Source organism: Gorilla gorilla, chromosome 4, assembly GCF_029281585.2.
Source record: "Gorilla gorilla gorilla isolate KB3781 chromosome 4, NHGRI_mGorGor1-v2.1_pri, whole genome shotgun sequence".
Classification (NCBI taxonomy): Eukaryota; Metazoa; Chordata; class Mammalia; order Primates; family Hominidae; genus Gorilla; species Gorilla gorilla.
Window position 1 is genome coordinate 27,783,466 of NC_073228.2, and position 14,787 is coordinate 27,798,252.

Consider the following 14,787-nt stretch of genomic DNA (forward strand, 5'->3'; position numbering starts at 1 on the left):
CCCAGATAGGACTGTCTAGTTGCAGGAAAACAAGCTCAGGGCTTCCACTGATTCTACATTATTGTGAGTTGTAGAATTGTGTCATTATATACATAGTAATAACAATAGAAATGAAATGCACAATAAATGCAGTATACTTGAATCGTCCCGAAACCATACCCCGCTGCCTCTGGTCCATGGAAAAATTGTCTTCCATGAAACTGATTTTGCAGGGAGGAGGAGAAAATTTCACTTTTCCTCTACATCTGTTTTTGAAGTTTTTTTCAATGAGTTTGAAATTATATATTTTTTATTGAAGTGAAGATGTATACATATGGTTCAACTCTCTCATTTCACTTCTAGAAATATTTCCTAAGGAAATAACCAGAGGGCAGTCAAAGGTTTATCTGTAGCATCATGTGCAGCATTGCAGTCTTGTTTGTAACAAGAAATTCAAGTGGTATTCTTGAATTACATTATGGAATATTCATCCTATACAGCGATTAAAAATCATGCATGAAATAATCTTTGATTTGAGAAAATGCTTATAAGAACAGTAAACAATTAGGGAGGGCCTGCTCTGTGCCAGGGATCATGCTCAGTGCTTTGCTTAAGTTGTTTCGTTTAATCTTCTGAACAGTCAGTTGCCATTCCCATTTTACAGATGAAAAGAAACTTAGGCTTGGTTAGGGTAAATGATTTGCCAGAGGGCCAGACTGCTACCAAGTTGGTGGAACTCAAACTAAAGGCCTTGCTAATGATAGATTACTTCAGTGTGTAATCTTGAGTATAAAAGCAGATTACATACATACATACAGTGTGTCCTCATTTAATAAAAATGAGTCTTTCTGCCTTAGTTTTCTTGTGGGTAAGGCACAGAGGATTGGCTAGGGCAATTTTATATTCTGAAGATAATGATTATAATAATTTTTAAAAGATTGACATGTGTTTACATATAATTTTTTTTCCAGATCACAAAAGTATTTGGAAATACCTGAAATTAGCAAATAACAATTACTGTTAAGCCTGTTATATGGAGAAAATGAGAATTAATGCTACCCTCTCCTTTTTTTTGCCCAGTGCAGACATTTGTACATTGGTGTCAGCTTGATGAGTACTTACTTGATGAGTACCATCTGTTTAGGACATACCTGTCCTGAGTTTTCATTACTTATTCTAGGGATTTTTTGCCCCCATATTGATGTCATTTTCTTTTTTTTTTTTTTTTTGATACGGAGTCTCACTCTGTCACCAGGCTGGAGTGCAGTGGCAGGATCTCAGCTCACTGTAACCTCCGCCTCCAGGGTTCAAGCAATTCTCCTGCCTCACCCTCCCGAGTAGCTGGGACTACAGGCGCGCACCACCACTCCCAGCTAATTTTTGTATTTTCAGTAGAGACGGGGTTTCACCATGTTGGCCCAGATGGTCTCGATCTCTTGACCTTGTGATCTGCCTGCCTCGACCTCCCAAAGTGCTGGGATTACAGGCGTGAGCCCCCGTGCCCGGCCTGATGTCATTTTCTGATGTCTATGTGTTGTCTCCTTGAGTTTTCCCTGTGGATGCACCCATTATTTTTTATAAATATTTTATTATTTTTTATACTACTTTTATACTACGGAAAAGTTTTTACTAATTTTCTAGTTTCTAATGCCAGTTTTCAGCAAAGTTTTTGCTAATTATGTTCCAGCCTTAGTGCAAGAGAGGGTTTGTCTCATTGTGCCCTTGCCAGTGTCATACATGTTTTAATCATTGAGAGAAATTATTTCATCGGTTTGTTTGCAATTCTGTATTATTTTTAGTAAGGTTGAGTTTTTTATTTGTTTCTTGGCCATTTGAACTTTGGGGTGAAGTGCCTGTTCATGTACTTGGGAGATATCTATTGAAGATGCCTTCCTAAATTTGACCATTAAAGAAAGACCTTAAGAAAGACTGTAAGTCCTTCTAAGGGGAAGTTTTACTCTGCCAGGTGGAATGCATTTTTCTTACATTGCATGAAAGTTAAAAACATGATTTCTTAACCACTTGGAATTTATCTGACTTACAAGATTTGCCTTTAAAATTTTAGAAATGATTGGTGAAAAGTACATGGAACCTCTCTATACCACTTTGGCAACTTCCTAAGAATCTGTAATTATTTCAAAATGAAGCTTGAGAATTTAAGGAATGGTACAACTTCAGCTCTCTCCTCTTACTGCCTGGAACCCTGCTTGATAATCCCAACTGGTAGAACCAATAGGGACGGGAGGGGAGCAGCTCTCATGATATCCCCAAAGCCAAACAGTGGTTAGGAACGCTGCTTTTGTTTTTAATTTGGACATAGTTTCAAACTTTAAAATGGATGCAAAAGTAAAAATGGAATCTTAAACCCTTTCCCAAATGTACATTGTTGTTAACATTTTACCCCATGAGCATCAGCTTTTGAAAATGTGTTGTTTTGGCTAGGCATGGTGGCTCCCGCCTGTAATCCCAGCACTTTGGGAAGCCAAGGCAGGCAGATCACCTGAGGCCAGGAGTTCAAGACCAGCCTGGCCAACATGGCGAATTCCCGTTTCTACTAAAAATACAAAAATTAGCTGGTTGTGGTGGCATACACCTGTAATCCCAGCTACTCAGGAGGCTGAGGCAGGAGAATGGCTTGAACCCAGGAGGTGGAGGTTGGAGTGAGCTGAAATCTTGCCACTGCATTCCAGCCTGGGTGACAGATCTGTCTCAAAAAAACAAAAAACAAACAAAAAAAAAAAAAGAAAAGAAAAATGTGTTGTTTTGTGACCACAGCCACAACACACTATTCTCATATCTTGGGCTTTCGGCACCACACTCTCTTGGCTTCCAGGCATTTATTCCCCTGAAGAAAAATGCTTACACCTGGTTTTCAGATTTCTCAAGAGCCTACGGTTTAGGAATGATTGGTGAAAAGTACATGGAAAGGTTTTCTTTTTAAGATTTAAATATAAATTCAAGCCCATTTAGAGGTTTGGAACAATTGATTGCCTGCTCCTGAATTCAAATATTAATATTCTTTCCTCACCCCTAGCACCACCCCTCAGCTTCAGGTAGCAGTTAACGTCCCTCTTGTGTAGCTGCCTTGTTCCCGTCTCAGTGCCCTTCCATGTGCTGTTGCTTCATATCCACAATATTCTTTTTTTGTTGTTTTTAAATCGAGATAGTGTCTCGCTGTATTGTCCAGGCTTGTCTCGAACCCCTGGACTCAAGCATTCCTCCCGCCTCGGCTTCTCAGAGTGCTGGAATTACAGGCTTGAGCCACTGTGCCCAGCCTGCAATATTCTCTTCTCTACATATCCTCCTTCTAAGACACATAGATGACTTTTCTGCTTTAAAAAAAAAAAAAGTTATTCCCAGACTTCTTTACTTGATGAGTACCATCTGTTGAGGACACACCTGTCCTGAGTTATCATTACTTATTCTAGGGTTTCTGTGACCCCATATTGATGTCATTTTCTGATGTCTATGTGTTGTCTCCTTGAGTTTTCCCCTGTAGATGCCCCCATTATTATTTTTTATAAACCTCCACAGGCCTTGTGTGGTTGTGCTGAACGCATGAACTGGTTTTCAATGAGTTACTGTGAATTGAATTTGATTTTGTTATTTGAACCGTCTAGCAATCTATAAAGCAAAATTCTAATTGTATTGATGCTTTCGAACCCCCTTTTCCTCTGGGATGTGGCACTCTTCCCAGAGTGGGCTTTCTTCATGCCAGGTAAAAGGTCTATGCGGTGGTGGAAGGGAGTGGGCCTGCTAGTTTCTTCGTCTAAACCCTGTGCTGTGTTGGTGGTGGTGCAGGACCCTGCTGGGTCGGAAGAGATGGTGAGTAGGGGCCTGGGAACCTAACAACTAATGGGAAAGGATTTCCAAGTTTCTTGCCAGTGCTGAAGATAGAGTCTTGTCTTTTTCTTTTCTTTAAATGAAACTAAGGCTAGAGCTAGTTCATTATCTACAATGTCATATTGATTTTTGTTTGTGAGGTGGAGTATTAACAGATTAGAATGGCTGCTGGCAGTTCTCAGCTGCTTCATTGAATTTAAATGAATCAAGGGATAGCTCTTAAGATGTACTTGAGATTTGTAGGCTAAATCAGACCTTCCTGCCGTGGTTGGTTTTGACCAGATTCACTGTTTTGCTCTGTGGCATCAAGGCAGAAAAATACAGAATCTTATAGCCTTTTCCCTCCTTTTTACAAAACCAACTCCTATTAAAAAATGCACAGGTAAGAGGTATTAAGACATCCTCTGCAATAGAATGCAGCTTGCCTTTTTTTCCTCCGCCAGGAGCTTTTGGATTGAAACTGTTGACTGACATAACCCAAGCTGTAGGGGTGGGTTGCCCCTACACACCTGTGGGTCTTTCTCATAAGGTGGAACGAGAGACTTAGGAAAGAAAAAGACACAGAGACAAAGTATAGAGAAAGAAATAAGGAGACCCGGGGAACCAGCGTTCAGCATATGGAGGATCCCGCCAGCCTCTGAGTTCCCTTAGTATTTATTGATCATTCGTGGGTGCTTCTCGAAAAGGGGGTTGTGTCAGGGTCACAAGACAATAGTGGGGAGAGGGTCAGCAGACAAACATGTGAACAAAGGTCTTTGCATCATAGACAGTGTAAAGGATTAAGTGCTGTGCTTTTAGATATGCATACACATAAACATCTCAATGCTTTACAAAGCAGTATTGCTGCCCGCAGGTCCCACCTCCAGCCCTAAGGCGGTTTTTCCCTATCTCAGTAGATGGAGCATACAATCGGGTTTTATACCGAGACATTCCATTGCCCAGGGACAGGCAGGAGACAGATGCCTTCCTCTTGTCTCAACGGCAAGAGGCATGCCTTCCTCTTATACTAATCCTCCTCAGCACAGACCCTTTATGGGTGTCGGGCTGGGGGACGGTCAGGTCTTTCCCTTCCCACGAGGCCATATTTCAGACTATCACATGGGGAGAAACCTTGGACAATACCTGGCTTTCCTAGGCGGAGGTCCCTGCGGCCTTCCGCGGTTTTTGTGTCCCTGGGTACTTGAGATTAGGGAGTGGTGATGACTCTTAAGGAGCATGCTGCCTTCAAGCATCTGTTTAACAAAGCACATCTTGCACCGCCCTTAATCCATTTAACTCTGAGTTGACACAGCACTTGTTTCAGAGAGCACGGGGTTGGGGGTAAGGTTATAGATTAACAGAATCTCAAGGCAGAAGAATTTTTCTTAGTACAGAACAAAATGGAGTCTCCTATGTCTACTTCTTTCTATACAGACACAGTAACAATCTGATCTCTCTTGCTTTTCCCCACACAAGCTAGCAGATGGTACTCATACATCAAATGTCCAAATGCAAGCTTGTTCAGAGGTAGCAAATGCCTAACAGGCTGAATTTTACAAAGACAAAGAATGAATAATGACCTTGAAGGATTAGGGATGGTCCCGAAAAAGGAAGCACACTCGACACCAGGCTTGCCCCTTCACATGCTGTGTTACCTGCCTCGGCCTCCTGGCCAACATGGTAAAACCCCGTCTCTACTAAAAATACAAAACATTAGTCAGGTGTTGTGGCAGGCACTTGTAATCCCAGCAACTCAGGAGGCTGAAGCAGGAGAATCGCTTGAACCCGGGAGCTGGAGGTTGCAGTGAGCCTAGATCGTGCCATTGCTCTCCAGCCTGGGCAGTAAGAGTGAAACTCCATCGCAAAATAAAACAAAACAAAACAAAAAGATGCTCTGTTACCGTGCTCACTGTACGCTGTACCTGGAGGCTAGTTCCATTTTCAATGAAATTTGCTTTCTTCCCTCCCTGCCTTACCCTGTCTCTCGTTCCTTCCTCCAGTACTTCCTCTAATCTAGTATATGAATTAGAAGTAAATAATATTAATGGCTATACTACTATTTGGCCTAGTGTGTTTGCTATGAACAAACACGTGTTGGTGATAATTGAGTGGCCTGGAACGAACCATCTGCTCTTTTTATGGCTCTGATTCTAGGACCCCAGGATTGTGAAAGACAGAGCTAGGAAGGGCAGTTATTAGTAGAAAATGAGACCAAAGAAAAAAAGTGAAAAAAAAAAAAGCCAGATTCGGTGAGGCTAATATTATCTTGGAATTAATAAATGCTAATATTGAGTCTTGAAATGGCTCTTCATTTTTTATTATACAGCCTGATTTATTGTTGATTGGTTTTTCATGGCCTAATTGATGATGACGACCTTTTTGGGTGAATAGAAAGCAAATAAACCTCATTGCTGTTTGATATGCTCACTCTGACTCCACTGATACAGAGCGCAGTTGGCTCCAGTTTGAGGCCTTTGTTTTTTATGAGTTCAAGTTAGATGGCAGCTACTAATTTGTAAACTAGATAGAACAGAATCCTACATAAATTCTGGAGAGAGAAGCCCTTATTAGAGGCTTTCTCAGTCTTAATGGGAGAGATGAACTTCTTCATAGGGATAGCAACCTTAAAGGAGGATTCTGGCAAAGACCTTAGGAAGGACCCATCAGCAGAAGAGTTTGAGACATCCTGCTTTCTGGAAACATATCCGATCAAGGCTAAGGTTTAGAGAGCATTTGGCTCTAAATAGCCTCCCCCCACCCCACCCCTGCCCCACCCCAAATGTATGGGAGCATAAATATTTACATCTATTATCTTAGAACTTAACCACACTGTAGCGTAAACACTAAAGAACAATGTGAAGTTTTTGAATAGAATTGTTTTAGTTGGCATAATAAGTAGTTCAGAGTATTATTTCTTTGTAATTTTGAAGAGTGAAATCTTTTAAAATTTTATATTATTTATTCATTTTGTAAAATAGTGATGGGTCTCCTGTGTTGACCAGGCTGGCCTCAAACTCCTAGCCTTAAGCAGTCCTCCCATCTTGACCTCCAATTTTTGCCTTTTTTTTGTGTGTGTGTGAGTTGGAGTCTCGCTCTGTTGCCAGGCTGGAGTGCAGTGGCGCGATCTCAGCTCACTGCAACCTCTGACTCCCAGGTTCAAGCGATTCTTCTGCCTCAGCCTCCCGAGTAACTGGGATTACAGGTGCCCACCACCAACCCAGCTAATTTTTGTATTTTTAGTAGAGACGGGTTTCACCATGTTGGCCAGGATGGTCTCAATCTCTTGACCTGGTGATCCACCCGCCTCAGCCTCCCAAAGTGCTGAGATTACAAGCGTGAGCCACCGCGCCTGGCCAATTTTTGCTTTTTAAAATGTAACTAACCTGCACATATACTGGCCTTCAAATTTTATTTTTAATTATGATAAAATACGTATAGCAAAATTTTACCATCTTAACCATTTTTAAGTTCAGTAGTATTAAGTATATTCACATTGTTATACAACCAATCTCCAGAACTTTTTCATCTTATAAAACTGAAATTCTGTGTCCATTAAACAACATCTCCCCATTTCCTCCTCTGCCAGCCCACGGAAATCTTCATTTTCCTTTCTGTTGCTATGAATTTGACTACTTTAGATACCTCTTGTAAGTGGAATCATACAGTATTTGTCTTTATGTGACTAGTCAGCTTATTTCACTTAGCATAATGTCCTCAAGGTTCATCCATGTAGTAGCATGTGACAGGATTTCCTTCCTTTTAAGGCTGAATAATATTCCCTTGTGTTTGTCCATTCATCTGTCAGTGGACACTTAGGTTGCTTCCACCTCTTGGCTATTGTCTGAAATGCCACTGTGAACATGGGTGTGCAAATATCTTTTTGAGACCCTGCTTTCAATTCTTTTGGATATATACCCAGAAGTGGGATTGGAGGATTATATGGTAGTTATATTTTTAACTTTTGAGAAACTTCCATACCAGTTGTGCCATTTTACAATCTTGCCAATAGTGCACAAAAACTCTAATCTCTGTACAACCTTGCCAACACTTCTTTTCTTCTTCTTTTTTAATTGTAGTCATCCTAATGGATGTGGGGTGATATCTCATTGTGGTTTTAATTGCATTTTCCTAATAACTAGTGATGTTGAGCATCTTTCCATATGCTTGTTGCCCATTTGTATATGTTTTTGGAGAACTGTCCTTTCAAGTCCTTTGCCCATTTTTTTAAAAATGTAATTTAATTTTAAGTTCCAGGATACATGTGCAGGACTTGCAGGTTTGTTAACATAGGTAAATGTGTGCCATGCTTGTTTGCTGCACCTGTCAACCTAGGTGTTAACCCCCACATGCATTAGCTATTTATCCTGATGCTCTCCCTCTTCCTGCCCCCTGCCCCCTGACATGCCCCAGTGTGTGTTATTCCCTTCTCTGTGTCCAAGTGTTCTCATTGTTCAGGTCCCACTTATAAGTAAGAACATGCAGTGTTTGGTTTTCTGTTACTGTGTTAGTTTGCTGAGGATAATGGCTTCTAGCTCCATCCATGTCCCTGGAAAGGACATGATCTCATTTCTTTTTATGGCTGCATAGTATCCCATGGTGTATATATACCACATTTTTTTGGTCCAGTCTATCATTGATGGGCATTTGGGTTGATTCTATGTCTTTACTATTGTGAATAGTGGTGCAGTGAACGTATGTGTGCATGTATATTTATAAGAGAATGATTTATATTCCTTTGGGTATATACCCAGTAATGGCATTGCTGGGTCAACTGGTATTTCTGGTTCTAGGTCTTTGAGGAATTGCCACACTGTCTTCCACAATGGTTGAACTAATTTATATTCCCACCAACAGTGTAAAAGCATTCCTATTTCTCCACAGTCTCACCAGCATCTGTTTTCTCTTGACTTTTTAATAATTGTCATCTGACTGGCATGAGATGGTAGCTCATTGTGGTTTTGATTTGCATTTCTCTAATGATCAGTGATATTTAGCTTTTTTTATATGTTTTTTTGCTGCATAAATGTCTTCTTTTGAGAAATGTCTGTTCATGTCCTTTGCCCACCTTTTAATGGGGTTGTTTTTTTCTTGTACATTTGTTTAAGTTCCTTGTAGATTCTGGATATTAGACCTTTGTCAGATGGATAGATTACAAAAATTTTCTCCCATTCTGTAGGTTGCCTGTTCACTCTGATGATAGTTTATTTTGCTGTGCAGAAGCTCTTTAGTTTAATGAGATTCCATTTGTCAGTTTTTGCTTTTGTTGCAATTGCTTTTGACGTTTTCATCATGAAATCTTTGTCTGTGCCTATGTCATGAATGGTATTGCCTAGATTTTCTTCTAGGGTTTTTATAGTTTTTGGGTTTTCCGTTTAAGTCTTTAATCCATCTTGAGTTAATTTTTGTATAAGGTGTCAAGTTGTTTGTTATTAGAGTTCTTTACATTTTCTGGATATTAACCCCTTATCAGATAAATGATTTGCAGATATTTTCTTCCCCTCCATAGGCCACCTGCATTCCTTGGCTCATGCTCCTTGCTCTCATTACTCTGATGTCTGCTTCTGTTTCACATCGCCTTCTCTGAGTTTCTGCCTTCCTCTTATCTTTTAAGGGCACTTGTGATTACATTGGGCCCACCCAGGCAATCCAGGATAATCTTTCCATCTCAATCATATCTGCAAAATCTCTGTTGCCATGGGAAGTAACAGATTCACAGGTTTTAGGGACTAGGATGTGGACGTCTCTGAGTCCACAGAATGCTCTGAGGGGAGGAGCATTACCTGTGTACCACGTCCCTTATCTCCCCTGCCTGCCTTCACAGGAACTAGACTTATGTCTTTAGTGACTTAAGTCAATTTGGACTGTTCCTCATGTTTTCTTTTCCTTTCCAACCTTCCATCTGGTCCTATTGCTTCATTCTTTTCCTTCTCTTTCCATCTGCCTTTTCTTGCCAGCTCCACATCCACTCCTCTAGTTTAGGCATTTCTTACATCATGCTTTGGCTGCCAGAATAGCCTTAAAACTGGTCTGCTTGCCTGTAATTCTCCCTTTAGATATTTTATTTTATTTTATTTTATTTGATGAGATGGAGTCTCACTCTGTTGCCCAGGCTGGAGTGCAGTGGCCCAATCTTGCCTTACTGAAACCTCCTTCTCTCAGTTTCAAGCGATTCTTGTGCCTCAGCCTCCTGAGTAGCTTGAATTACAGGCATGCGCCACCACATCCAGCTGATTTTTGTATTTTTAGTAGAGATGAGGTTTTGCCATGTTGGCCAGGCTGGTCTTGAATTCCTGACCTCAAGGGATCCACCCACCTCAGCCTCCCAAAGTGCTGGGATTACAGGCGTGAGCCACCATGCCTGGACTCCCTGTAGGTATTTTAAACTCATCTTGATGCATACTTGTAAAAACAAATCTATGCCTGATAATTCCATTATCTGAAGTCCTTATTTTTCTGTTATATTCTATTTCTGCTGGTCCTTAGTCTTGTTTCCTCATCTGCTTGGTTACCTTTGGTTATGTGCTTACCATTCATTGTATTTGAGAAAGTATTTCTAGGAATAACTTGAGGCTTCGGGTGAAAGTGCTTTGCTTTCATGGGGAGAGAATTTCTTCTGCCAGGTCCCTGGAGGTATTTCTGGTCCAAGACCACCTTGGAAGAAGCTCATGGTTGAGATTCCCTGGTTCTTTCAGAGGAGGCAAACCTAGGCCTCCAGTCTAAGTGAGGCCTGGTTTGCTTCTGGTTCACCTATTACCTAGTAGCTGTAGTCCTTTGGGGTCCCGGCTCCTTGAGGAAGAGTCTCCAGTTGGTGTTCCACGCTGGCCAGCCCTGGATGTTGACTTCTGCTCAGGAGGCTGTTAAAGTGAAAGGCTGCCGGGTGTGGTGGCTCACGCCTGTAATCCCAGCACTTTGGGAGGCCAAGATGGGTGGATCACAAGGTCAGGAGTTCAAGACCAGCCTGGCCAATATGGTGAAACCCCATTTCTACTAAAAATACAAAAATTAGCCAGGTGTGGTGGCGGGCACCTGTAGTCCCAGCTACTGGGGAGCCCGAGGCAGGAGAATCACTTGAACCTGGGAGGCGGAGGTTGCAATGAGCTGAGATTGTGCCACTGCACTCCAGGCTGGGTGACAGAGCAAGACTCTGTCTTTAAAAAAAAAAAAAAAAAAGTGAAAGTGTCCTTTGCCAGACTAGGCTAGGCCAATGCTTGAGGGCAAGGTGGCTTCTCTAGAGCTCATACCTCGGGGTTCCTGTTTTCTTTAGTTTCTGTACTGTTATTCCTTGCTCAGTTCTTGAAGCTTCAAAGCCTTTCAGACTTTTTTTTTTCTTGAGTCAGAGTCTCACTTTGTCACCCACGCTGGGGTGCAGTGCCACAGTCTCAGCTCACTGAAACCTCTGTTTCATGGATTCAAGCAATTCTTGTGCCTCAGCCTCCCTAGTAGCTGGGATTACAGGTGTGAGCCACCGTGCCCAGCCATTCAGAAATTTTTTTTCAATGTATTCATTGTTAGTTGTGTTCAGCAGAATTGTGGGCCTGATAATGGAGCCTGCCTTCCCAGACACCAGACTCCAGACCTGTTTTTCCATGTTGCCTCTGCCACCCTCATCCATTCTGGGACGGGACGTGATTAATTTTGTGTACCACTTTGATCATGTCAGATTTTTGCTTAAACACCTCTCCAGCATGAAATCATACCTATGGGAGCCTGGCGACAACATGAGCTACAGCCCCCCTTCCCATCACAAGGCTTGGGGGGTCAGTGTTAAAACCCGAGGGCTTTGTAGTCTGCTGGAAGTATGGGAAAAAGAGACTGTTGAGAAGGATGCTTTCTTTTTTGGCCTTTCAGTTCCTGAGGGCTTGAGAGAAGCGTGTCTCTTTTTTTGAGCCTGGGTATAATTGAGTTTCAGGAGTAGAGGGCAGGAGGCTAGCCATTTTATATGGTACCAGATTGTCAGATGGATAATGAGACCTTTCATTTCTCAGTGCGGCCAGTCACATGCTGCTGGTTGAGAACTGAGGTCTTAGCTTGTAAGTGAGCTGTCCATGACGGAGCACAGAGGGCAGGTACAAAAGCTGGGACAAAGCAGGAATAAAGAGCTTGTGTGGCATGTTTGAAAAGGCACCCTGCCGGGCATCGGGCCTCAGTGTCAGGAAGCCCATGTTGTCAGTGCTGTGCCCTTGGACAAACCATGTAGTCTTCCTGGGTGTCAGTCAGGTCCTTCCTCTTGGCCTTGGCTGTCCTGCATGGCTGTGGCTGTGGGAGGGTCGGCTCAGTTGGCCTTAGCAGCCAGCCATTGGGAGGACAGAGAGAAAAGGGAACTTGAAGTGGTCCCCAGGAGGAGGCAGAGGCAGTGACCACTTGATAGGTTGTCTAGAGCCCAAACCATGGTCTCTGGTTCTAGCACACTCAATTACCCAGCAGTTTGGGGCCTGGAAGCAGCCTTTGTTTATCTAGCCTAATCCCCTCATTTTGCAGATGAGCAAAGAGAAGCCTGGACATTTTCTTGTATTTAAAGAGCAGTAGTGATGCTCTGGCCTTGTGTGGCTTATTTTAGTAAAAATCTAGAGAAGTGGAGCCAGGCTTTGGTTAGTGTGGGTTTGGGGGCATTTACTGTGAACCTCTGAGGCCACTGTCTGAGTGAGCCCTGGAGGACAATAACAACAGTGAGCCAGAGCCTGCCCCCCATCTGGCCACCTGACACCCAGCTCTCCCTGGGGCCCACCTTCAGCTCTGTCCACCCAGTCTGATCAGAGGTTGCTTTACCTGGCCAGTCAGGGGGCCCAAGTGTGTGGAGGATTAGGCAAGCAGGGTCCTGGTGACCTCCACACGAAAAATAACTCTGCTTCCTGAGCAGGTGCCAGCTTTTTGTTCCCTGGGGCCTGGCCTGACTGCTGAGACCGCAGGCTTCTGAACGCATTGCTGTTTTCACCCTTTGGCGCTAGGCTGGGCCTAACTTTGCCCTTAGATTCCCAGGCCTTCTTATCCTCAACTGCAGACGGGCCTCTCCACTCTTGTCTTGGTTCCTGAAGGACCTATTCACTCTGTTCAACCTCAAAATCATGCACTTTGTACTTGGACTTGTGCCCACAGTTACCTTCATTTATAGCCACCACTGTGGGTGAAGCAGCCTCAGAACAGCAGAGCCTTACATATCATCCTTTTATGTTATGAAAGCAACTTAAATGAGTTTTTCAGCCCACTGAGAATTATCAAATACCAAACTTTCTTTTTAAATTACCTCTATAATTTTCTTTTTAAATTGCCCTTATAAAACTAGGTGATAGTTAAATGAAAAACATATGTTGCTTCTGATATTTTTCTTCTTACTAAGCCTACAAACTCCTTAGCTTAAGATAACAGGGAAGGATTGTCCTGGACCCGAGGCTGTGTTTTTCTGGCTGCTGCCAGTTCCTGGATTTAAATTGCTTTGTTGGTGGATAGACATCATTCCCTTTTCCTGGATTCAGGATAGGAAAGCCTGAGGGTCACAAATGAGCCTGGACAGAACTGTGTGTGAAAGTTTTTACGGTAACTTCTCTCAAATATTTGATACTGAAATTGTGTAGTTTCAGCTCGAGTCCATGTTGCAGCTGGGCCCTTGAATGTAATTCTTGTCATCCTTGGAATATTTCCTCCTTCTAGTGATCCAGGATCACTGTTTCCCAAACCCCCTTATTCCCCTACCCATTTTATGATTTCTCTTGTTGGTAATATCAGTTGCCAGCATTTTGAACCTGAATATTTAGCAGAAGGCTTAAATGAGGAGCTCTTCAAATTAAAGAAATAAGCAAGCCACATAATGTCGATTGTGGTAGATTACTTGTAAGCGTATTGTGTTGGGTTGGATACAGTCACCTGTAAACATAAACGTGTAGCGTTTTAAATTTGGAAAGGACTGTGGATCTACCTCCATTTTACAGACCAAGATACTGAGACATCGAGAGGCCCTGGCTTGTTCAAAGTCCCACAGAGTCAGCTGTAGAAAGACAAGTACTAGAAGCCCTATGTCCTGGGCCCAAGCTGGGTGCTCTTTCCACTGCCCCACGATGCCCCTCTTGTCTCAATGGCCTCCCACTGCTCCCCACACTCACCCTCTGTCCTGGAAACAGAATAGAGCCAGGTGGCTGCACACACCATGCCCATTGCCATCTTTATGCCCTTGTCCCTTCCCTCTGCCTAATCATGCTCATGCCAGTACAACTCACCATCAGTTCCAAAGACCCGTTGGATGTCCCACCTCCCACACTGGTGTCATCCTCCTCAGAACTTCTGAAGCATGCCCTGTGTCTTGGCTCTTTTTACATGGTCTCTGTTCAGGTGTGGTCTTAATTTTTACATAGTTAGGGCTAGTGCCCAGTAAATGGGCCATGAGTGAATAAAGAGAGATGACTGTACCATGTCACAAGGTGGGCGTGGCATCTTGTTTTGCTGCCCAGCTTTTCAGGCTTCTGACTTCGTTCCAGCTAAGCTCCAGAAAGAAGCAATCAGCTATTAAGCTCCAGAAGGGCAGAAAGCATAGCTTCCACATCTCTCACCACAGTCCTTGGTAGAGTTCTTGGTTGGTGGTGGGTTACAGCAGTGATACTTCCTTTTCCTGACACATGAATCTTGCATTCAGTTTAAAATATGTTTGCTTTATCCTGACGCCTCAGAACGTGGCCATGTCTTCATGGCTGCCTCATGTCTTCATGGCTGCCTAAATACTCTGGTCTTATGGTACCTACCATTTGAGGAGGCCAACAGGTCATGGCAATTAGTTTACAGATTTCCACATTTGGATGCTTTGCTACTTACTTGCAATAGCAGGAAGTTGGGAGATGCAGGCCAAATAATTGTTAGGATCGCTGTGAAAATTGCAGTGAACGCAATACCCCTCCTGGATTAGCTTGTTACAGCTACAAGACTCCTAGTGAGATTTTTGTTCCAAGATCCTCAAACTCAACAGGATGCTACATTTTATCCTGTTGGGCTTCTGAAGCAATG

At 42.8% G+C, this 14,787-nt stretch overlaps 1 protein-coding gene and 1 long non-coding RNA gene across 6 annotated transcripts in view; one reads left to right on the forward strand and one right to left on the reverse strand.

Annotated features, from left to right (window-relative positions):
* The window catches only part of TEX2 (testis expressed 2), a 116,812-nt gene that overhangs the window by 34,919 nt on the left and 67,106 nt on the right, over positions 1–14,787 (forward strand). The window lies entirely within an intron of this gene.
* Positions 13,605–14,130, reverse strand: LOC129533490 (uncharacterized). Its single transcript, XR_008679759.2, has 2 exons — positions 14,010–14,130; positions 13,605–13,659 (listed from the first exon to the last, which is right to left on the reverse strand). It is a non-coding gene; the product is annotated as an uncharacterized lncRNA (long non-coding RNA).